We start from the raw sequence: 24,823 nt of genomic DNA, 5'->3' as shown, positions 1-24,823 counted from the left end.
CGGACGTCTATATATGAAAGCAGGGGGCTGTCAACTATGAGTGCCTGCTTGAAAGCCTGCCAGGTAGAATAAACCGGCTCCACTCCGAGGATCAAGTGCGAGGCCCGGAGTTGCCCGTCCCAATGCACGTATATCTCGGAACGGAGGACGAAGTTTAAGTCCTTGACGTGGACGGGTCTGAGGTCCTGCACAAATACTTTGCCGTCTGCAAAGGAACAGGTGACACGTTAGTCTCTAACAAAAAAAAAAAAAAAAAAAAAATTTCTTTTTTACTCTAACAAGAAGAAAAGAAGAGGTGGAGGAAAGCAATTATGCAAGGAGGATGGTACAAACCCACTTCACGCCGTGTAAGGGGGCAAGGGATCTCCCCGGCAAACCAATTGCCGCGCACCCTAACGAACTCCCCGGCGGAGTTCCTGTTCAAATCAGGTAGGCATGATATCAGCCGTACCCGAGCGTCTCTTGTCTTTAGGTAATAATTGGTGGCTTTGCTCCCACAGAGGCTATACATTTGGTTAATATCATGGTGGTCTAACTGTAAGTTAAAGGTGTGGTTCAACTTACTGACACAACTGACTACCCGGTAAAAATTGGGGGGAAGCTGGTCGGGGCACAGCCCATAGTAAGTGAGTGTGTTTATCAAGAGAGGATCTACGGGGAACCTGACCCCACCTTCTAAAATGGACATCAAAGGAAAGAAGGCTGTACCCTGCCCTCGGTGGAGTTCAATGTCACTCTCATGACAGTAAGCCACATCCACGTCATTGGGAATGTTAAATTTATTCCTAAAGGTGGCAAAAGCGGCCGGGGATTCTATAAGGTAAGAGTAACCCATCTCTAATGCCTAAAACTACAAAAGTGAACTCAAAGAAATAAAGCTGAAGGAACAGGAAGGGGAAGGAAAACTTACTTTGGGTTCTAAGGAGGAAAAGAACACTGAGCAAGCAAGCGTACAAAAATGTGGTCGGCAGAGAGTAAGCACTAAAGATCAGAGGCGAAGAAAAAAATGGAATAGTGTTCAGAGGGGGACTATTTATAGAGCCAAAAAGAAATGAGGGAAGAAGAAACGCCTAATCAAGCAATAAATGGGCACAGTGTACGAACGACCCAGCGAATGCCAAGCGTAACCGATTCGCGCGCCGTTTCGGTTCGCAAACCGTCAGGCAATGATGACGACTGCGCCTGGCGCCGTGAAACGGCGCGTCTTTTGAGATGAATATTAATGAGAAGTAACAGTCATAAGTCCCAGGCTAGAAGATTCCCGAGGTCAGAAGGCCCAAGCAACTCCTTGATTCTTCTCGGCGACCGAGTATGAATCAAGGGGGGGCTATTGTACGGCACCGAGACCCCAAGCCCATACAGGCCCTGGGCCCAGCTCCATGCCGTCCTTGGGCACAGGCCCATACAGGCCCTGGGCCCAGTCCCATACCGGCCTTAGGCACAGGCCCAGCAGAAAGGTCCATTTCTCCTGCGCCCTTCTTAAAGCTTCCTAAATGAACAAACAAGTGTAGGGTATTGAGTTCCAAGTGGTGGTCGGTCAAACGTTCCCGGTCGTGTATATGAACCGTTCCCGGGAAGATACGATATGCACAGGAAACTGAGTTGCCGAGCATAACCGGGTAAGATGGAACCAAGTTACAAGATCATAAATGCTGCACCGCCCTCCCACCTGAATATCCACTTTAATCAGATAACATTGGACCTTCAGTAGCACTAACGGTGGCTGTAATCATAATCTCCCCACTAACCTTGGTTATAAATAGAAGAAAATTGGGAGAAGAAAGGGGTTCAGAAAAATTGTGAAAAAACAGTCAAGGAAAGAGTGCCAACTGAGCGTTTCCTTGAGTCTCTCTGCCGAGAACGACCCATTGTAGGAAATCCTCAAGCCCACTACAAATAAATTGTGAGCCCAAGTGATCTAGGGCCCAGAAGTCCTATACTTGGTTCTTACAGAAATAAAATAATAAAATATGAGACTGTGACCAACCACAACTGAAAATAAATGTTTTGATAATAACAATAACAATGTTATTAGTTTAAAACCAATAATAATTTGTCATTTAGAATTTGTTTTAAAAATGTTATGAATGTAGCATTTCTCTCAAATAAAAAAAAAAAAAAAAAAAAATCTATTCGGATCCTAAAAATGAAGATATTGTGAAAATATTGTGATATTTTGTTGTATTCTTAAACTTTTTTTTTAATATAATCAAATTAAATAAGCCAAAATTCACGATTTCACACATAAAATTTATATTAATTTTCTCATTACTGGGGTTGCACGTCTGCACGTGCCTTGCACGTGCAGCCGACGCTAGTCTCAGAAAGTATTTGTAAGAAAATATGATCTACCTATTGTCTTCCTCTTCTTTTTGGAACTCAGTAGGTGTTGGTAGCAAGTAATCTGAAACATAGTCGAAGTATTTTCCACCGCGATAGAAGCTAGCACCCTTGATGATAGTTACCAAATCAATACCATCTTCCTGCCAAACATGGACAGAACTTCAAAATGTATCATACTAATAATCCAAGATTCATGTGATATATCTAAAACACTCAAAATAATATAATTTGAGAACTGTATAATAATGTATTTATTTATATGAAAAATTCAGTAATTTTGCACATAGTATAAGGTTAAAGCATCTGTTTAGAAATAGTAGTTTTATGTATTGTTCACACAAATGCTGATACATGATAGTCAGGCATTAAACATACATACGTACATACATCTTCAGATATGAATTACCCCCCTCCCCCTCTTTTTTCCTCCTCATCTTCTGTCAGCGTAATAGAAACCTTATTATTTCATATTGTAAGGAGAATGTGGGGGTAAAGTTTACCAGTCAACAGTGGGCCTTGACACCCGTGCAGGGCCCAATCATGACAAGAAGTGAGGACATGGCCAGAGGGCTTCCAGCCCAACCCTGTTGGGCCGGGCCAGGCCCATTTAAGAGGCGTCCGAGAAGGAACGTCTCCTCGGACGCATCAAATGGGACTCCAACACAAGCCCTTCACATAGTGGGAAATCATCCCAAATCGAAGGAGATTGCTGGGCGCACAGGGGGGCAATACTCTAAACCTACCTTCGCTGGGATACGATACTTCGCCCTGAAGCCTGCCATACCGGCCGGAGTATTTACCATTTTTCAAGCCTACCCATCCCCTCTAATCCTAGACAACGTGAAGGCTGTCTGCCTAATGAAGAAAAACGAAGGATAAACATGCACTTACGGGAAAGGCGCTTGACGGAATCTTCAAGATAACGGCGGCAAAGGTAAGAATGCTCTGAAGGAGAAGGTTCTAAAGTGTTCTGAGTACTGGAGTGTTCGTCAAAAGCGAGGAAGGAACGCCTTCCAAAGCCTTATATACTTGAGGAAGTTGGACAGACACACTCCCGCCTAGAGTAAATGAAATGTTGTCCACCGTAGATCCGGTCCCCAACCGTAGGATTAAGAGAACGTAAAACTCCAAAAGCTGTGGTTACTTCCCCCAGGGTCAATGAATGCCTACAACATTAATAAGGCACGTGAGGGTACGCCTCCGCACGTGCAAAACAGAGGTCACCAGCGAACCATCCAGTGGGTATCAAAATCCCACCTCTCCTCCTCGGATCATGAAGAAAGAGTCGGAATTTTGAGGGGCTATTGTGGGGGTAAAGTTTACCAGTCAACAGTGGGCCTTGGCACCCTTGCAAGGCCCAATCATGACAAGAAGTGAGGACATGGCCAGAGGGCTTCCAGCCCAACCCTGTTGGGCCGGGCCAGGCCCATTTAAGAGGCGTCCGAGGAGGAACGTCTCCTCGGAAGCATCAAATGGGACTCCAACACAAGCCCTTCACATAGTGGGAAATCATCCCAAATCGAAGGAGATTGCTGGGCGCACAGGGGGGCAACCACAACTGCCGCATTAAATGCAAGGAAGCTACTTTTTCAGCCGCATTAATGTGGAGAGGACAGGAGAACAGTACTATCTTGGTCAGTGCAACTCACAGAAAAGGAGGATGATGTCTTATGGGACAGGCACTCAAGTAGAGGCCCAGATGATCAACAAGTGTAGGGCCATTATCATTGGAAGGATGCTATATAAGAGAGGAAAACCCCCATGATCAGGGGATCAGAGGCTAGAGAGAAAAAAGTAAGGAAAAGAGAGAGAGGAAAAGAGAGAAGTTCTATAAGAAAGGTTCAAGTTGTTGTTTCATGAACTGCTATCCCAAGAAGCTTAATAAAACGTTCCCACGTTTACATGGTTGCATGGCTTGCTGACAATTACGTGCACTCTGTCTTGACCTAGTTCTTCGACCCACTCTCTACAAATTCATTGTTGAGGGTCTTTTGGGCCAGAGTAGCCTGCTCACTGGGCCTGGGCCCCAAAATCTGCCCGTACAATTGGCGCCGTCTGTGGGGAGAATTTGTGTCTCGACAAGTCGACGGCAAGAAATGGAAGGATCAGGTCCGCGCTAAGCCGGACATGCAGATTCTCAACGGCAGGACAATTTTCTAAATGTCGAACGAGGGAACAACCAAGATAACCGACAAGAGGGAAGCGTGAACACCTCTTATACGAGTAAAAGCCGTTCAAAAGGGAAGGGTCATGCATCCCCTAGAAAAGACGATCGAAAGGCTTTACGAAAAGAGATTGACGACTTGAAGAAAAAGTTGCGCCAAGCACAGCGGAAACGTCCTTTACCCTCCTCGGGCTCTAGCAGTGACGGGGATAATGAATATTGGCGAAGATCAAGCACCCCCCCGAGCGAGACCTTTTCCTACGAGGAAGAGAGACCCCGTAAACGCAGCCACAAGAGCCCATCTTACCAAGGCCTGGCCAACGATGCCATGAGTAAGGCCCTGGATCGCATCTCCCAGTCGCCGTTTACCCGCACGATAGAGAGGGCAGCGCTACCTCGGCGGTTCCATCAACCAACGTTCGCTATATACAATGGTCGGTCCGACCCAATGGAGCATGTGAGCCAATTTAATCAGAGGATGGTCGTCCACACCAGGGATGAGGCGTTAATGTGTAGGATATTCCCATCTAGCTTGGGGCCTATGGAGATGAGATGGTTCGATTCCCTCCAGCCGAATTCCATAGATTCCTTTAAACAGCTGACGCAGGCTTTCGGTTCCCGTTTCATCACCAGTACTAGAGTCCCTCGGCCCCTCGATTCCCTCCTATCCTTGTCCATGCGGGAAGGAGAGACGTTGAAGGCCTACTCGGATAGATACTGGGAAATGTATAACGAGGTCGAAACCGAAGGGAAATATGATGACGTCGCTATTAGTACGTTCAAAAGGGGCTTGCCGACCGAGCACGGCTTAAGAAAGTCCTTCATTGGAAAGCCAGTCACCAGCGTGCGCCAACTCATGGACCGAATTGACAAGTATAAAAGGGTCGAGGAGGACCAGAATATGGGGAAAGGTAAAGCGAAGGTTGTCCCTCAGGAGAGGAGGGACTTCAGGTCGGAACGGTTTAACAACAGTAACAGGCCGAGAAGGGACTATGTAGAGCAGTCCGGATCTACTGGGGTTCAGGCAGTCCATGCCGCGTTCCGAGAACCTCCTCACAAAATCCTAGAGAAGGTGAAGTATGAGCCTTTCTTTCAGTGGCCGAACAAGATGTCCGACGACCCTTCGAAGCGTAATCAGAACCTGTATTGCGCATACCATCAGGAGCCCGATCACCCTACTGATGATTGCAGGAACCTGAAGAATTATTTAGACCGGCTCGTCCGAGAAGGGAAGCTGAAACATCTGCTGCATCGCTCTGAAGGATGGCAAGAACCATCAAACAACGAAACCAGACAAAGTGCGTTGAGGCCGCCCATTGGCACAATTAACGTCATTCTCGCCGCACCTGGAAGGACAGGCCATGTCCCCTTCAGGGTAATGTCAGTGAGCAATCTCCCGACTAAGCCAGATGACAGGGAACCCAAGAGGGTTAGAGTGGGCGCCACGCCATTGATTGGGTTCACGGACGAAGACAAACAAGGGACTATCCAACCCCATGATGATGCCTTGGTCGTGACGCTCAGGATAGGAGGTTATGACGTCAAAAGGGTGTTAGTTGATCAGGGCAGCGCGGTGGAGATAATGTACCCTGATTTGTATGAGGGAATGAACTTGAAGCAGGAAGACCTGTTACCATATGATTCCCCCCTGCTTAGCTTTGAAGGAAAAGTAGTCATCCCGAAAGGCATGATTAGGTTGCCTGTGCAGACAGACTCGGAGGTGGTAGAAGTAAACTTCATTGTCGTAGATGCCTACTCCCCTTACACAGCCATCGTGGCCCGGCCATGGCTTCATACTCTAGGGGCTGTGTCGTCGACCTTGCACCAAAAGGTGAAATATCCGTCAGGAGGTCAGATCAAAGAGATAATAGGGGACCAGGGAGTTGCTAGGCAATATATGGTGTCAGCAATCTTGCGGCAGCAGAATCGCATAACTTCCCCGCCGGCCGAGAGCGGCTTATAGCAATTAATGACTACGGTCCCAACTGCGGACAGTGGAGGACCAGCCATGGAGTTGAACTGCGAGGAGTTGGAGAAAGTACTTGTCGGATCTGACCCTGAGAGGTTTTTTCAAATTGGCTCGGAATTGTCGCCCCAAGAGAAATCAGCACTGATTGCCTTCCTCCGACAGAATTTAGACGTGTTTGCTTGGGACCCCTATGAGGCCCCCGGGGTAGACCCCGATTTCATCTGCCACTGCCTAAATGTGAACCCGACCATAACCCCTAAGAGGCAAGCCCCTAGACGACCATCGAAGGAGCACACTGACACCGTGATAGAAGAGGTCACAAGATTGAAGAAAGCAGGGGCTATCAAAGAGGTCTTCTATCCCGAGTGGTTAGCCAACACGGTGGTGGTGAGGAAGAAGAGCGGGAAATGGCGAGTCTGCGTAGACTTCACCGACCTAAACAAAGCATGCCCGAAGGATCCCTTCCCTATGCCCCGGATAGACCGGTTGGTAGATGCGACTGTCGGACATCCCAGAATGAGTTTCCTAGACGCCTTTCAGGGTTACCACCAAATACCCTTGGCCACCGAAGACCAGGAGAAGACTGCTTTTGTCACCCCCATTGGGAATTATCATTATAAAGTAATGCCCTTCAGCCTAAAAAATGCCGGGTCAACCTATCAGAGGATGATGACCAAGATGTTTGAACATCAGATGGGTAAAAATATTGAAGTGTACATAGACGACATGGTGGTTAAAAGTAAGCTGGTTCCCAACCATATTGATGACCTCGGGAATGTTTTTCAAACACTAAGAAAGTATAAACTACGGCTGAATGCGACCAAATGCTCATTTGGAGTGGGATCTGGGAAGTTTTTGGGCTATATGGTGACTCACAGAGGCATCGAGGCTAACCCTGACCAAATAAGAGCCATCCATAACTTGCAGCCTCCTCGGAGCCCAAAGGAGGTCCAGAAGCTTACTAGTATGATAGCAGCTTTAAACCGTTTTATCTCGCGCTCAGCAGATAGATGCAGGCCATTTTTTCTCCTATTGCACAAGTGGAAAGGGTTTGAGTGGGATGAGGAATGCGCTACTGCTTTCCAACAGCTAAAGGAATACCTCACCCAGCCACCGATTATGTCCAGTCCCGAGGCCGACGAGGTTTTGTTTGCCTACATAGCAGTGGCTCCACATGCAGTAAGTTTGGTGCTGATCCGAGAAGACAACGGCACACAGCGACCAGTCTATTACGTTAGCAAGTCGCTGCAGGAGGCAGAAACCCGTTACCTCCCCCTCGAAAAGGCTATCCTGGCCATCGTGCAGGCCACGAGAAAACTACCCCACTATTTTCAAGCACACACGGTTGTGGTGTTAACTCAACTCTCCTTAAAATCCATCCTACGCTGCGCCGATTACACAAGTAGAATTGCAAAATGGGGAACTATTTTGGGCGCTTTTGACATTAAATACATGCCCCACACCGCTATAAAGGGCCAGGTCCTCGTGGACTTGGTGGCAGAGTTTGTGGAGCCCGCATCAGAGGGAAAGGAAGTGTCGGACTTACTGGGGGCTGATGAGAAGATGATCAACACGATCTCCCAGCATGAAAACACCTGGTGGAAAGCGCACGCCGATGGCGCAGCGAACCAAAGGGGCTCAGGGTTAGGACTTGTCCTGCTCTCACCTGAAGGGATAACCATAGAGAAGTCATTGAGACTCGATTTTTCAGCCACGAATAACGAAGCCGAATACGAAGCACTACTGGAAGGAATGGGAATGATCCGGAAGTTGGGGGGAAAATCTGTAGACATGTTCTCGGATTTAAGACTTATTGTGGGGCAGATAAATGGGGACATAGAGGCAAAGGACGAAAGAATGCAGGAATATCTAGTTCGGGTTAAGCACCTACAGTCCCAATTTCATCACTTCCGCCTGACGCACGTACCCAGAAGTGGGAATACTCATGCTGATTCTCTTGCGACGTTGGCTACCTCCTCGGCTCAACCCCTACCCCGAGTCATTTTGGTAGAAGAGGTCCTCCGTCCATCAACAGAAAGGGCCAATGGGATTGGAATACATAACGTTAGGGCAGGACCGAGCTGGATGGACCCTATCGTTCTATACTTAAAGCACGACACCTTGCCAGACGATAAGGTTGAGGCTGGCAAAATCAGGAGAAAGGCTACCCGATTCTGGTTATCGGAGGACTCCAAGCTTTACAGACGCTCGTTTTCAGGGCCGTACTTGCTATGCGTGCACCCAGAGGCTGCGGAACTCATCCTGGAGGAGTTACATGAAGGAATTTGTGGAAGTCACACGGGGGGTAGGTCTTTGTCTCACAGAGCCTTAACGCAGGGTTATTGGTGGCCGAGCATGAAAAAGGAAGCCGTGGATTACATGAAGAAGTTTGACCAATGCCAGAGATTCGCTCTAAGCATACACTAGCCTGGTGGAGAGCTAAACCCGATGTCCAGTCCCTGGCCGTTTGCACAATGGGGCCTAGATATACTCGGTCCATTCCCCAAGGCAACAAGGAACAGGAAATTCCTTCTCGTCGGCACCGACTACTTCACCAAATGGGTAGAGGCGGAGGCGCTGGCAAATATTAGGGACGTCGATGTCAAGAAGTTTCTCTGGAAGAATATAGTCACCAGATTTGGCACCCCGCACACCCTGGTGTCGGACAACGGGCTCCAGTTTGATAGCAAAGCCTTCAGAAGGTACTGCAGCGAGCTGGGAATTGTTAACCGGTATTCCACGCCAGCTTACCCCTAGAGTAATGGCCAAGCAGAAGCCGTCAACAAGACCATATTGAACGGACTGAAAAAGAGACTAGATGACTCAAAAGGAAGATGGGTAGAAGAGCTAGCCCATGTCTTATGGACATACCGCACCACGCCTCGTAGGTCCACAAGGGAGACCCCTTTTTCACTGACCTACGGGGCCGAGGCCGTCATTCCGCTGGAGGTGAACTTCCCAACCCAGAGGACCACCACCTTTTGTCTCGCCACCAATGACAAACTTCTAGAAAAGAGCTTGGACCTCATCGACGAAAGAAGGGAAGGCGCGATGGTCCACCTAGCTAACTATCAGCAGAAGCTCAAGCAAGGCTACGACGCCAAGGTGAAGCCCAGGCCCTTGGTGCCCGGAGATCTAGTACTGAGGAAAGTCTTGGGCAATGCGAGGAACCCCACATGGGGGAAGCTCAGACCAAATTGGGAGGGACCGTACCGCATCACTTCCGTAGCGGGCGTAGGAGCCTACTATTTAGAAGACTTGGATGAACGTGTAGTCCCACGCCCTTGGAATGTAAACAACCTGAAAAGGTACTGTTATTAATGAAAGATGTAAAATTTGATGCTGAATTGCTGTGCAGTTACTTGAACTAAATGTTAAACAGAACCCAAGTCCTGCCTGGCTCCTCGGACCACAGGCTTGGGGGAAATTAACTACAAATTGGTTCTCAAGAAGAGTTAAACAGAACCCAAGTCCTGCCTGGCTCTTCGGACCACAAACTTGGGGGAAATTAACCACGAAGCGATTCCAACTAAGTGTTAAACAGAACCCAAATCCTGCCTGGCTCTTCGGACCACAGACTTGGGGGAAATTAACCACGAAGCGATTCCAACTAAATGTTAAACAGAATCCAAGTCCTGCCTGGCTCCTCGGACCACAGGCTTGGGGGAAATTAACTACAAATTGGTTCTCAAGAAGAGTTAAACAGAACTCAAGTCCTGTCTGGCTCTTCGGACCATAGACTTGGGGGAAATTAACCACGAAGCGATTCCAACTAAATGTTAAACAGAACCCAAGTCCTGCCTAACTCCTCGGACCACAGGCTTGGGGGAAATTAACTACAAATTGGTTCTCAAGAAGAGTTAAACAGAACCCAAGCCCTGCATGGATCCTTGGACCAAAGACTTGGGGGAATTAACAATAAACTATTCTTTGCCCAATGTTAAACAGAACCCAAGTCTTGCATGGCTCCTCGGACCACAGACTTGGGGGAAATAACCACAACATTGTTCTCCCTAAGTGTTAAATGGGGCCTAAATCCTGACTGGCTCTTCGGACCAGGGGCTTGGAGAAAACAAGGTTCGCAGCCAATACAGCTAATTATTAACTATCGTTCCATTCACGTATTCATTCACTTACGTTCAGTTGTCAACAGTTAGCGACGGAACAGACATCCATTCATAATGAAAACAAAAAAGAAGGGAGGTAAACAATAATATTTGAAAGAAAATAACCTTCATCATTAAAATCCCAAAAGTAATTCTGTTTACAAACCCTGATGAGGCAAAACAAAACGAGATACAAAAGGCGAGACTAACAAATCCTACACTAGTCTCCTAAGGGCCCTGAGCAGGATTGGGCTGGTCATCAGCTACTTGGGTCCCCGGGGCAACCCCCTTGGCTTGTGCGACGATCTCGTTGATGGAGAGGCTGTCCTCGGGTGGCTTGTCCTACACGGTCTGCTCATTGCCCCCAGCCTCGAGAATAGAGGAGTCAGCTGGAAAAGGCTCTTTGGAGGCGTCCTCGTCAGGGATTTCGCGTACATCCTCTGGAAAGAAGATGTTCTCAGCCTTCCTGAGATCAGAATCCGCTGGAACATCTGCCCGATCCAGGGCTACATTCCAGGACGTGGTGATGTATTCCCTGCAGACAATGGCTACCTCCTCGGCAATCCTAGCCTCGGTATCACGCACCGCACGCTCATACGAGGCCGCTACAGCCTTCTCAGCGGCCTCCCTGGCCAGACGGGCCTCCTCCTTGGTCCTTGCAAGCTCAGCCTTGAGCGTAGAGACCGCTTGCTGCTCCGCCGCAAGTTTCTCCTCAGATTGACGGAGCTTTACGCGCAGCTCCTCGGCTTGCTTTTCGGCATTCTTAACGCCGGCCTCCGCGCTCGCATGAGCCTTCTTCACCTCCTTCATTTCTTTATCCTGACGCTCAAAATCCAGTTTGAGGTCAGCAGTAGCCTTCTCGGCAGCATAGCGGGACTGAGCCTCCTTATGCAAGTCCTCGCGAGCCTTCTTGGCCCATTCCTCCGCAACGTAAATTTGCTGAGTGACCTGCGCTCGGAAGTAAATAAAAACCCTATTAAAACATAACGACAATAGGATGCTCAAATATAGGCACGAGATAGAAGACTCCACTTACCATGGCCATGTCCCTCTTCAATGACATGAAAAGTTCTGGCTGGTGAGTCTTTCTGAGCCCCTCCATATCACGAGGCAAGAGAAGGGGTTGCTGCAGGGCCTCAGCCAAGTATGATGCCTGCTCTCGTTGGGATTCCCATAGGGTAGCATCCCAAGGGACCGGGGCACCATCCAATTCGATCCGAGGTGACCATGTACGTTGTTCCCTACGAGTGGCTGCCTCGTCTCGAGTATCAGTGGACCTAGTCCTCTTATCACGGGACTCTCTCGTTTCTTTGCCCTTCTTCTGGGGCCCGGCCTTCTCGCAGCCAATCTCTCCCTCCTCCGTTTCCTCTACCTGCCTTTTTCACCTTAAGTTAGGCATAGGCTGCAGCGGCGCGTCCGATGAGGGGGGAAGGAGAGGAGGAGCAGGAGCCTTTTTGGCAGCTTGTTCCTTTGGGGCATCCTTGGAGGACTGCCCCTTGCTCCTGTTTGACATGAGGCCCCTGAGGCCTGCCCTCGGCTTCAAGTCCATTCCCTCTTCTTCAACTTCTTCGCTAGTGTCAACCTGTGCAATGACTAGACCAGTATCAGGAGCAGCTGAAGCACGGTCTAGATCGGCGTCAGAGTCTGAGAGCTCTACTACCCTGGCCGATACTTCTCCTTCCTCGGGAAAATGGAACTGGTCTATTTGTTCTTCCAAGGATGAATGTGAAGAACCAGCCTCCTCCTCCGGGATAACCACTGGGGGAAAGGCTCGTTGGGGAGGCAGCCGAACAGGAGGTAAGTCTGATGAAGCGAGGAACCCCGATATGGATACGTCAATACGTGCCAATAGAGGACTGCCAGCCCTTATAGCTTGGCCGGGGTCCACCAAGGATCGAGTGAGAGGAACGTAGTCCAAAATCAGTGGAGCCGACCGCAATTGTCCGTCCTCACTCACGAAAATCTCAGATCGCAGGAGGAAGTTTAGAGCTGGGACGTTGACACAGCTCAGCCGAGGGGAAGTTCGCTGCTTGTCTGCAAAGGCCGTTAAAGGGTTTGTGCTAGTTCGAGGAGGCATGCAACCAAACCAACAAGTTTAAAAAGGAACAGAAAGAAAAGCAAAAGGGGGAAGAGCTCGAAACTAAGGTCCTCCCCATGGAATCTAAATCTATGACACCCCACCTGGCTCTCCTGTCCTAGTCGGACAGTGAAAGCCGTCATGCCATGGTCCGGAGACGATCAGATGGTCATCCTTCAAGCCTTTGCTGGACTTGGGAAGACAGGATATCAATCTCACTTCGTCAGTCCTGGACTTTAGGTAATATGAGTCGCCGAGCTTATGGCATTCATAAAGATGAACCACGTCGTGCCATGAAAGGCCGAGGTTCATCTGGTCGTTTAAGGTGTCGGCGCACCCCAGGATCCGGAACAGGTTCGCAGTGCACTGGTGTGGGGCCAACCTATGACAACGTAGGTAGTCCCTAGTTATTCTCCCCATTGGAATCGTCATTCCTCCTTCCACGAAGGCTATCATTGGAATTACGACTTCCCCCGTCCTTCTCCTGATAAGAATTTCCTCCAGGTGGCAATACTCTAAACCTACCTTCGCTGGGATACGATACTTCGCCCTGAAGCCTGCCATACCGGCCGGAGTATTTACCATTTTTTCAAGCCTACCCATCCCCTCTAATCCTAGACAACGTGAAGGCTGTCTGCCTAATGAAGAAAAACGAAGGAGAAACATGCACTTACGGGAAAGGCGCTTGACGGAATTTTCAAGAGAACGGCGGCGAAGGTAAGAATGCTCTGAAGGAGAAGGTTCTAAAGTGTTCTGAGTACTGGAGTGTTCGTCAAAAGCGAGGAAGGAACGCCTTCCAAAGCCTTATATACTTGAGGAAGTTGGACAGACACACTCCCGCCTAGAGTAAATGAAATGTTGTCCACCGTAGATCCGGTCCCCAACCGTAGGATTAAGAGAACGTAAAACTCCAAAAGCTGCGGTTACTTCCCCCAGGGTCAATGAATGCCTACAACATTAATAAGGCACGTGAGGGTACGCCTCCGCACGTGCAAAACAGAGGTCACCAGCGAACCATCCAGTGGGTATCAAAATCCCACCTCTCCTCCTCGGATCACGAAGAAAGAGTCGGAATTTTGAGGGGCTATTGTGGGGGTAAAGTTTACCAGTCAACAGTGGGCCTTGGCACCCGTGTAGGGCCCAATCATGACAAGAAGTGAGGACATGGCCAGAGGGCTTCCAGCCCAACCCTGTTGGGCCGGGCCAGGCCCATTTAAGAGGCGTCCGAGGAGGAACGTCTCCTCGGAAGCATCAAATGGGACTCCAACACAAGCCCTTCATATAGTGGGAAATCATCCCAAATCGAAGGAGATTGCTGGGCGCACAGGGGGGCAACCACAACTGCCGCATTAAATACAAGGAAGCTACTTTTTCAGCCGCATTAATGTGGAGAGGACAGGAGAACAGTACTATCTTGGTCAGTGCAACTCACAGAAAAGGAGGATGATGTCTTATGGGACAGGCACTCAAGTAGAGGCCCAGATGATCAACAAGTGTAGGGCCATTATCATTGGAAGGATGGTATATAAGAGAGGAAAACCCCCATGATCAGGGGATCGGAGGCCAGAGAGCAAAAAGTAAGGAAAAGAGAGAGGAAAAGAGAGAAGTTCTATAAGAAAGGTTCAAGTTGTTGTTTCATGAACTGCTATCCCAAGAAGCTTAATAAAACGTTCCCACGTTTACATGGTTGCATGGCTTGCTGACAATTACGTGCACTCTATCTTGACCTAGTTCTTCGACCCACTCTCTACAAATTCATTGTTGAGGGTCTTTTAGGCCAGAGTAGCCTGCTCACTGGGCCTGGGCCCCAAAATCCGCCCGTACAGAGAACATTCTAGATTTACTCAGAATTCATATCTAAGTTTTGTGTGTGTTTCTAAGTAATCGACTATGCCTAAATTCTATACACTGGGTCACGCAACTTCAAACAAGTAATGGAAATTAGGAAAACATTAGTAAGTACTCAATTACTTTTTTCAATTGTACTCTTACAAGCAGGAAAAACCACACACAGATGAGGACACATGTAAGCACGCACCTACGTGAGCACACACACACAAGGAAAGAAAGAGAGAGAGAGAGAGAGAGAGTCCTACCAATAAGAGGAAATGACCACTGTTATTGAACTTACGAATCTCAGATGTTGGAAGTGCATGACTTAGTCTTTCACCTTCCTCTTGACTAGGTTGAAACTGATCCCTTCCACTAAAACAACACACAATGAACTTCACCCAATTATCCTTGAATGACCACAAGATCAAAACAAGAAAAGCACTACAAGTATACATTGCACAACAATGCCTTTATAATAGAAGTTAGAAAAACAAGTTGAACAATAAAAATTGCTTATTTCACTGGAAAAGAGTTTGTGGAAACTTATAGCCTATATTTAGAAGATGCATATGAAATTTATACAAGATATATGACCTCCAAATGACTGGGGCACCCATCTGCTAAAGAAAACTTGTTTTGATTGGCATCACATAATTCCATAAAGAAATGACTGTAAGAAGACCAGTTACTACTAATACACTATTTGAGGAGTGAATTTCTAAATTGACATAATTAAATGTTGAAGAAAGTTTTTGACTCGGTCAGATGGGACTTTGTTTTTTCCTTGTTGACTCTTGAGGACTGTTGGTGGCATTCTATCCCATCATATTTCACATTATGTTCTGTCATGTTGGGGAATCACTGTCAATACCTCAGCTTAACCAGAGGCAAAGAAAGAGTTTCATTTCTTTGCTAAACTATGTTTGTTATTGTAGTAGGTTTTTTTTTTTTTTTTTTGGGGGGGGGGGGGGGGGTGGTGTGGGGATGGGGTCGTTTGGATCAAATTAATAAATAAAAAAAGAAAAAAACCAAATAACAGGGGATTTAATTTCCAAATAAGTATTGAACTGGGTTTTCTTATAGAAGAGAATAAGAACCTGGAAAGTATCAGCGTTTGAGCTTTTACAGTATGCAGGCATGAATTGGAGACTGCAGAACCTGATTTAAGCATCTGCAGCTTCCAGCGAAGTGTTTCTCTAGGTAAGATATCAGCCAAAACCTGTGAATTCAATCACCAAAATTGACAGTGGAGGAGAAATATTAGTGCAATGAGTGAGGACCGATATAAAAGATTAAGGACATGACAGCTATCTCTGTGTGAACTCCCAATAGAAGTCGAGAGTAGTCTACATTTTAAAGCCACATAGAATTGCTAGTGATATTAAACTTAGCCAAAGCAGTTCAGCTTGTTACAATTTCAGATGGCTCAGATGAGGGCGCCTAATCTAAGGCACGTAAATGAAGAGTATCACAATATATTCTGATAAAAGTCCTTGATATATTCAATGATGAAATATATTTAGTCTCATAGGAGTTTCAATCTCTTCTGGACAATAGTTAAATAATATTCATACTTTAATATAACGCTAGTCTATGAATGTTCTAAAGTTGAACCTTACAGAGAGGTAAGATGAAATTGCATCAAGATCCTGTGATAGCTCTCCCACTGATTGTTGCAGAGGAAGTCACTTCACCACACTTTCTATTGCCGTCCTCAAAGGTTGACCTAAATGGACGTACAATTGCTGACGGCAAGTAAGGAGATATATATATATATATATATGTATAATATATATACCTACATATATAATACACATTTATTTATTTATGGATGTATGTAGGCACGAGTCCTTAATCTGCAAATCGTACATTTCTCAAGATAATAATGTCAATAAAACAAGAACTCAAGATCTTGTGCCTAAGAAACGGGAAATGGATGAGTAAGACAAAATCACATTAAGACTCTATTTATCTTGGCATCACATAGACAATCACCTAAGATCAATCAGCAAATTCAACAAATCATAACCATTTCCCAATGGTCATACAATTGCACGAGGATCACTAATAATGTTTCCAGAGTCAACATAATCAAGTTATCAGCAGTCTTCATCTAGCTATTGTATAGACTTTCAGCAGTCTTAGGGGCTTTGATGGAGGCAACAGAGAATTTTCCTTTCTGAGGCATGATCAAATTTAAGCCATGATGGAGACTTGTGACATGGCTCAAATAGAATACCTATTATGTCAGTTAACTACAGCTTTGTGTTTGAGTGGTTTTAGGATGCTACATGCCGAAGTCTAGTTAGCTTAGCTATATGGGAACCCCTTAGTTGTTTGGAGATGTATGTGCAGTGCAGCAAATAGGGTAGGGAAAAGAACTTCTCTATTCTTTGTTACTAGTGAAAATGAGTTCATTGGGTGTATTTGGGGTTTGGGTGTACCTCTATTCTATTGGCCACGAAAGTTCCTACAACCAAGAAGTCTAGGAATCCCTTTCCATCACATGGCTTACTACATATCCAACTGAAAGAGGACCAAATTCCACCTACAGGCTGCACCCAAGTGCTGAGAATCGAGCCATTGTTCACAAATCTACCCATTGGTGGAAATCGAGCCACCAACACACATGGCATGCAGATTTGGATGTTGCTCCCAGTCTCCCTAACCCAATGACCTGAGTCTATTATTATTTCTTTTTATTTGATTTGAAAAGAAAAAAAAATGTAGACCGTTATTTTAGTGGTGAATCTTAAATGAAATATCACCATGTCATGTTAAAGTCATTTTCCTGACAGAAAACTTAGATATCACATGTCAATACAATACCATTCAATGAATATTAACAGGTTTGTAGGCTATGTTAGCTCCAAATGGAAATGAATATGTATTTCTAGCAAGTAGGAAAAAAATAAAGGAGGAAACTGGAAAAGCAAACCTGTCATCAGACTCAACATGTTAGGAGAGCTAAAAGGGAGTTGGTCGGGAATGAATTCCAATAATGTCATTAACGGTTGTAGTTGAGATTGGCTAATAGACGTAGCTGTGAAGAGAACATTAATTATGCAATATAAAGAGTAAGAAAACGAAAAAAAAAAAAATCAAGTGAATGCCATCTACTATGAATCTAATATTCTTGTTGAAGTGACTGAGAGCATTTTTTTTTAAAAGACCCCTCTATAGTCATAGCTCTTTATACTACCTGAGTTGCTCATTTTATGGGGATAAAAGCTAAAGTTGAAAGCAATGGTTGTTTCAAAGAGACAAACTTCTTACTTGGGTTAGCCAAAATTAGCACAAGATCAATATCAGGGTTAGAAGCTGCTACAGCCAGAGCAAGGCATCCTCCAAAAGATTCTCCAACAAGATATATAGGTCTTTTGGGTGAACGGTGGTTCTCTGACCGAATAGTTCTTTACACCAGCTTCACCAGGTCTAAACCATGAAAATTTCTGGTAATTAGATTCAAAATAAAAAAGAAAGATAAACTGAGTATTTTTATGTTCTATTTGTTAGATTTTGATTTTCATAAATACCCGGTTTGGATGGAGGGGAAGTAGAGTAGAGTTGGAGCTAATTTGTGGCCAACTCTAGTCCCTTCCCTCCCCCGTCATTCAAATTGGCCAAAAATGTCAAATGATATGCTATTATAAGACAGATCAGGCACTATGTTTTGATCTCAATATGAGTACCTTAAACCTCAGACTAGAGCAATGGTTGAAGTGATAGTTAATGCTATATTAGTTGTTACCAATGATACATAGACCCTCATGTATATTGCATGTAGTTGCAACAGATCAGGCACTATGTTTTGATCTCAATATGAGTACCTTAAACCTCAGACTAGAGCAATGGTTGAAGTGATAGTTAATGCTATATTAGTTGTTACCAATGATACATAGACCCTCATGTATATTGCATGTAGTTGCAACAGAGAGAGAGAGAGAGAGAGAGAGAGAGAGAGAGAGAGAGAGAGAGAGAGAGAGAGAGAGAGAGAGAGAGAGAGAGAGAGAGAGAGAGAGAGAGAGTGTTTAGAATAGATGTATCATTGGTAATATTGGTAATAACTAATATAGCATTAACAAACACTAATGAATGTTTAGACCCCCAATTTCAAACATAATCAATACAAACTTATACCTAAAAAATAGATGTTTGGAATAATAGGTACAAGCAAAAATCCAAACAGATAAACAACTCTACACTATAATTAATCACAACACAGCAATAATTAAAAAGTATGAGTAAGGGTTAGAGAAATGCAAACACAAAGATAACATCGGCATGTGTTATCAAAGAAGAAACCAAAGAATTTGATGAAAAACCTCTCCGCTGTCTTCCAAGTGGTAAAATGATCCACTAAAGAATAAAGTTGGGATACACGAATAGCAATAGACACTCCAAGCCTAATCTACCCAATGCACCTAAGTCCTTCAAGCTTCTTACTCCATCAGGGTTAAGCCTAACCGTGTTTTCTTTAGTTTCCCGGATCCCACAATAAGCCCATTGCATCAACCAAGTGAATTAGTCATCTCCAAACTGCTTCTCAAGCACCAAAATATCTCCTCACTAATATGGGTGTGGTGAGATAAAGATTTGGCAAATGTACCTCTCAAGGATGTGTCAATGAAGAGGGTGAGAGTAGAGGAATTTGGAAAATCAAATGTCTAAAATTGTGGATGAGTCAATCTTGGTTTTCTCTAGGGTTTCTTTCTCAAAATTCTCTCTGGAAGCTCTCTACATTTTGTGGGTATAAGGGTATTTATAGTAGTGTACGTGAGGAATGTGAAATGTCATTTTTCTGCATAACAGGGCATTTTGGCGAATCAGTCTCGCGAGGGGGATGAGTCATGAGATAACTACTAGGCCAGACTATACTTTTTGTTCTGTAGTGCTCCAGCTGTCGTGACCTTTCAGCTTCTTGCATGTTTCACACGTGTGGCATTTTGACGAATTGCTAGTCATGAGTCACTCGCGAGAAACCTCCAAATGTACACATTCTTGAATTTCTTCACACTCTCTCACACACAATCCTTACATAATTTCCACCTAAATACAGGGTATCTAATTAGTAAATTACAAGCAAATTTGGTACGGAATAAAGCCAACACATGATTGAATAAATTCAACCTTACAATCTCCTCCTTTGGCTATTCCGTGACAAAACCCTAAAATAGACTCTAGACTTAAAATGTGAGTTGGGAATAGTTGCCAAAACTCACTTACACTTAACTCTAAATTTTGTGAAGCTCTTGAACCATACAGACAAGTTTTCCTGAAAACAATAACACAAGACAACCATTGTAAGCAGAAATCTTGAAAAACATATGGAGCATGCACAATGCGATCAAGCAGTAAAGAATATAACAATAAAGCATGGCTTGACCAAACATGAACAATCACTATAAATAGTGATCACAATGATCATTCACACAAGGAATGAACATCCGACCATGTAAGCTAATAGGCTCAATGCAAAGTATCATTTGCATGTCCAACATTCAACCGATACAAAAACACTAAGGTATTTGCATCAAAGATACAAGATCCAACAAGGGCACAAGAGTAGAGTACTGAAGATAATGCATACATAATCTAAAAGTACTAATAAGTTACAAAGCAAAGGTACATAATAAAGCATAGTTTAAATAGTTAAAACATTCAAGCATTCATAACACATTCTGTCCAAATATTTTAAAAACCAAGTACTAAAGATATAGAGTTCTTAATAAATAAACCAAAGTACTAAGATAAGTGCTATGAAAAACCATAATAGAAACTAAATCAAAACTTAAACCATAAAAGCTATAAAAACTTATAAAAGTTCTCACCCTCAAGGTAAGGTTCCCACTCAAGTGCTACTCCATGTACTCCCCCTTTTTTACCAAAATGGCCAAAGGGCTAAGGCTGGTCGGTGAAGCTATCAAACTTGATTGCAAGCAAGTTGATTTGTTCTTGAATGGTGTTCAGCCTGTTGAAGTTCTCGTTTTGGACTTCTCTCAAGCCGTCAATCCTCTCAAGAATGATCTGAAACGCATTTGGAGGCATTGCTAAAAATAATAAGGCTCTGCTCCTTCCTTTAGCACCACTACTTTGTGGAGATGATGGTTGTCCTTCTACTTTAGTCTTGGTACCCATAGGTTGTTCTTGTGCAGGATCAACCTCCTCCTCATTACCTGGAAGACGAACTTTGCTCCTTGTGATTGTTAGAACATTGATAGTAGGAGGTGTAGGCATGAGACTGATGTCTTAGGGAGTCTCCACACCTTTTTCATGAAGGATCCTCATGATTAGACTAGGGAGAATAAGCTTAGGCCATGAGGTTGCCCTTATTTCATCGGCAATGATGGAGAATGCATGAGCACTGATGTCAATGTAGATATTCTCCCAAAACTCCATGAGGAAGATGGCTCTTGCATTGTTGATGGTGGTCATCTTCCTTATCGGATATAGGTTGAAGACCATGATGAAGGTAAGGCATTGCAAGTCCGGTGGAAAAGTTGTTGTGTTGAGACATCTTCCTTCTCTAACTCCACCAATATGGGATTGAATCGTCTATGTGGAGAGCATTTTGTCCTTGAAGTGAGTGAAGTCATGTTCTACATCTCCAAATCCAAGAACCTCATCAATGTCCTCCACTTCAATGGTGAATTCATGGCCTCTAACCCAACAGTATATGACATCCTCTTGTAGGATGACATTGGCGTAGAATTCCTGAATCAGTGATTCACAAACCCTTGGGAGATCACTAAGTAGCTTTTCCCAACCTCTTTTGGCAAAACAGCTTGGGATGAAGTAGTCCTTGAGATCAACAAGATCCACAAACCGCTCTTGAATGATTGAAGCTTTCACAAAGTGCTGGTTGTATTGCTCAAAGTGTTGGGTGGAGTGAAAAAACTAGTAATTTAGGTTTTTTTTTTTTTTTTTTTTTTTTTTTGCCAGAACCTATTTTCTCCATATTCTTTACTATCAGGTTAGGTAATCCAATTTCCTTTGTTTTAATATTTTTTAAAAATAAATAAGAAATTTTAATTTTTTTGAAAATAACAAATATAAAATACACTTTTTGTTATTGGTTTTATTACATATTTATGATACATGTATTTGCCCTCTAACATGGGAGTGGAATCTACACTTGTGAAACTCACCCCATATGAGAGTGTGAATGCATGCATACAATAAATAATGAATATTCTTTTTCTCATATATGAGAGAGTACATTATACACCCATGAAACTAAGGTGCATTAAAAATTGTATAGAAAGTGACAGCAAAAATATAGAAAGGAAAAGAAAAGAAAAAACCTATCCCCACTCCTCACCCATCTCTTGTAGATGGTGGTATTACATGTATGCAGCTTCTCACATAAGGTGAACCTTACACTTGTGAGAATCACCTTCAATATGAGAGGGTGGATATATGATCAAGACTTGAGTAACTCAATTGTCACCCGACTCACCCATACGGTCCCAACCGTGCTAAAGTTTATGATCAAAAAATGAATCTAGGAAAATGTTTTCTTGAGAAAGAAAAAGTAATACTATTCCACAGTAAACCAATGATGGCAAAGCAAATTGCCTACAAATAAGTCCATGGACACTGTAAAGCCACTAAAACTTTTACAAACTCTCTCTTATCTTTGTGTTGAGATGGGCCCAAGTGAGATGATGAGGAGGAGAAAATACATTGTGTTTCCGATGCATGTATTTTCCCTCTCATTGGAGTCTATCCTCATGTGAGAAGGAGGATGCATACACCAAAAATATTGGAATCCACCCTCATGTGGAAGGGAGGATACATGCACCAGAAACACTATATACCACATCGATGAGGAGGCTTTGCGAGAGTTTTAAATATTTTTCCATCAAATTATTGCTTGGTGATTGCCAAATGGTCCTAAACCAAAAGCATGGACAGAAAATCCAAAATCTACTAAAAGGGAAATCATATAAATAATATTAATAAAAAACAAATATTCAACATCACATCATTAAAATAATTTTTTTTATAAATGGGTGCCTGTAATTATAACATTAACCTGTACAATTAAGTTTTTGTTGAAATTTTTATTTGATATATTTGATTATTTTTTAGAAAATAAATAAGTTAATACAAAATCTCCAAACAATAGCTTATTGGTTGAGACAAAAATAATCAAATTTTACAACGAAATAAAGAGAATGGCATTGTTTTGAGTCACGTACCATGATATATACGTTAGTTCATTTTTGTATATGAGAAATAATAAGCGATAATATCACCAACGGGGGTTGGGATCAAGTGGTAAGCAGCTTGTTCTCGCTTAAGCAGGTCTCGGTTTCGAGACCTTGTAGATGCAGAAAATCCTCGTTGGGAGACTCACCCACCACAGCCAGGTGTGCGACCCAGGTCGACCAACGGATTAGTCCAGGCGAAGCCCCGGATACCGTGGTAGGCAACCAAAAAAAATAAAATAAAATAATAAGCGATAATATCAATATCATTAGCAGTTTCAAAAAAAAAAAAAAATCATTATCAAATATGGAAATACAGAAAGAGTGAGAGAGCCGATATGATATGATATGTACCGACCAGGCAAAAAGAGAAGCAGAGGAGAGTTCTTCAACGGAGGACCACAGTCCAAGGGCGTGAACCACCGCGGCGGACCACCGTCCGATCCGCTTATCAACTCCTTTGACCGCTCAAAGTATTCCTTCAACACTCTCCTATTCTGCTCCTCCTCATCAACACTTGCCGCTACTTCTACCTCTCCTAATTCCTCACGTTTCTCCGATAAACAACGCGTCGTCGGAGTCGGAGTCGGAGTAGCTGTCGCCGTTGGCGTTGGCGTTTGGTTGGTGGAAACAGCGAGTCGCCGAAACGAAATTGGATTTGGCTTACTAAACTTCCCGACCAATGGCGTCAAATCCCGGCGGACTGCCGTCGATAAACTGGCAGGAAAAATGGAAACTCCGGTGACCGCCATGGAAATGCTAGTTAATTCTGCTGCACACAAACAATACAGAGAGTAGAGCACTAACGTTTATTTTATTTTTACGCTTGCTTGCTTGTTTGTGCGCATGACTACAGTATTTGATGGCCGGTTGCTTCTTCCCACGTTTCCCACGCTTTTTGTATTTCTTATAAAAGGGAGAAAATTACTTTTTTATTTTATTTTATTTTATTTTTTATGAGTTGTATTAATAGACACCTCAGTTAAGCATTGAATTGAACACAGTACGATGTGGACTACCTTTTCAATTACCGTGTATAAGCTATATGCCTACATGACTACATTTTTTTTAATAAGGATGCAATATATTTTAAGATTTTGTTAGAGGATGTTTTAAGGAAATTTGTTAACGAGATTTTTTTTAGAAATTTTATAGCTAGTACTTTTTGTATATATAATTTGTAACTAGGCTTTCTATGATTGAGTTGTACAAAAAATTGATGTTAGTGATAGACCAAATGAATTTGATATTCAAAAAGTCTAAGAGTCACGTTATATTTTATAGCAAATTTTACAACTTTCAAAGGGAAAAATGCCTTGACACCTTTTGAATTTTAAAGTAATAATCAAAACACTTCTAAACTTTTATTTTAACCAATTTATCCCCTAAACTTCAAGGATGTGCCAAATTAATACTAACTAGTGTTCCATTAATAACTAACGGATTACTCACGTGTCTCTCATGTGACTCTAAAAAAGTCTTGAAATTTTCAAAGGAGAGAGAGAGAGAGAGAGAGGATCTCTAAACCTGTCTAGTTTAATTGTTAATATATATAAGTATTTAATGGAAAATGTCCCAATCACGCAATTCGATGGAATAATATTAGAATTTTGTCATCCGGCTAGTTAGAAAACCCATTGATCTCAATAGAAATAATTAATACCCACTAATCTCAATAGCAATAATGAAAGAAAGATAAGAGTTTTGTCGTCGTGTTTTGAATCTGCCGCCGATCTCTCAAATACAATATATTATTGAGATAGACCATAAAACATCACATATTCGACTAACACCATTGAATGAAATTAATGGAATAAAAGACCAGATTAGCAAAAAAAAAAACAATAGATTAGCAAAAAAAAATGGAATAAAAGACCAAAATCAAAGAACATGGAGAACCAACAACATTTCACTTCAAAAACACCAAAACTATCGCAAATACTACGACACCACAAATCCAGCAACGAACCCAGCTTTGTTCAAAATGACGCTATTCTGAACCGGTCTAGGAGCTTCAGCTGGTGAAGAACACCCGAGCCTCAGAAGAAGCCGAAGGTAGAGATAGCGGAGACTCCACCGGTGAAGCACTTTCCCTTAAAACTGCACAGGTTTCTCTCT

At 43.7% G+C, this 24,823-nt stretch overlaps 1 pseudogene; it reads right to left on the bottom strand.

Moving 5' to 3' along the window:
- LOC115969619 overlaps nucleotides 1-23,457 on the bottom strand; it is a 39,447-nt pseudogene extending 15,990 nt beyond the window's left edge.
- Nucleotides 23,458-24,823: the final 1,366 nt, after the last annotated feature.

The sequence above is a fragment of the Quercus lobata genome, chromosome 2 (genome assembly GCF_001633185.2).
Source record: "Quercus lobata isolate SW786 chromosome 2, ValleyOak3.0 Primary Assembly, whole genome shotgun sequence".
NCBI classification, from domain to species: Eukaryota; Viridiplantae; Streptophyta; class Magnoliopsida; order Fagales; family Fagaceae; genus Quercus; species Quercus lobata.
Note: the sequence above shows the minus strand (reverse complement) of the source record. Positions and strands in the feature narration are given on the sequence as shown.